Source organism: Ictalurus punctatus, chromosome 14 (genome assembly GCF_001660625.3).
Source record: "Ictalurus punctatus breed USDA103 chromosome 14, Coco_2.0, whole genome shotgun sequence".
Classification (NCBI taxonomy): domain Eukaryota; kingdom Metazoa; phylum Chordata; class Actinopteri; order Siluriformes; family Ictaluridae; genus Ictalurus; species Ictalurus punctatus.
In genome coordinates this window covers 26,627,586-26,628,050 of record NC_030429.2, presented here as the reverse complement: position 1 = coordinate 26,628,050, position 465 = coordinate 26,627,586, and the positions used below count along the sequence as shown (strand labels likewise).

At 33.3% G+C, this 465-nt stretch overlaps 1 protein-coding gene across 5 annotated transcripts in view; it reads right to left on the bottom strand.

Annotated features, from left to right (window-relative positions):
• Positions 1-303: 303 nt before the first annotated feature.
• Positions 304-465, bottom strand: part of LOC108274832 (CMP-N-acetylneuraminate-beta-galactosamide-alpha-2,3-sialyltransferase 1) — a 60,051-nt gene continuing 59,889 nt past the window's right edge. For all 5 annotated transcript variants that reach the window (XM_053685825.1, XM_047160067.2, XM_017485253.3 and 2 more), the window contains one exon: positions 304-465. This exon is cut by the window's right edge and continues 1,888 nt beyond it. The gene's annotated coding sequence lies outside the window, so the exon portion shown is untranslated.

The window sequence follows — 465 nt, the reverse complement described above, 5'->3', positions numbered from 1 at the left end:
GTTTGGAAACCAGTCCATGGAACAGCCAATCAAATTGCAACCTGCAAGATTCCTGCAGTCAGGGTGGGGAGGGTTACTTTAGAAATGTATTCCGTTACAGTTACAAACGACTTCATAAAACGTTTAATCAGTAGCGTAATCCAAGTCTCACGATATGAAAGTAACGTCTTCGGATTATTTTTGGATTACTTTAAGACCACATGTGTAAATAACGTCAAGTGCAAAGCAATGTGATCGAAAATGCTTTTAATTAGAGCTTATTTTAAAGCTTAAACATGTTCAATGTTTGGGTTTCTTTAAATAAACAAATAAATAAATAAATAAATAAATAAATAAAAGATCACCGTCCTTGATGCGGGTAACATTATGTCACAACAGTTAGGGTGACCATATTCTGGTTTTCCAAAAAGAGGACACCTTCCATATATATATATATATATATATAAAAAATTCCTGCAGTCTATG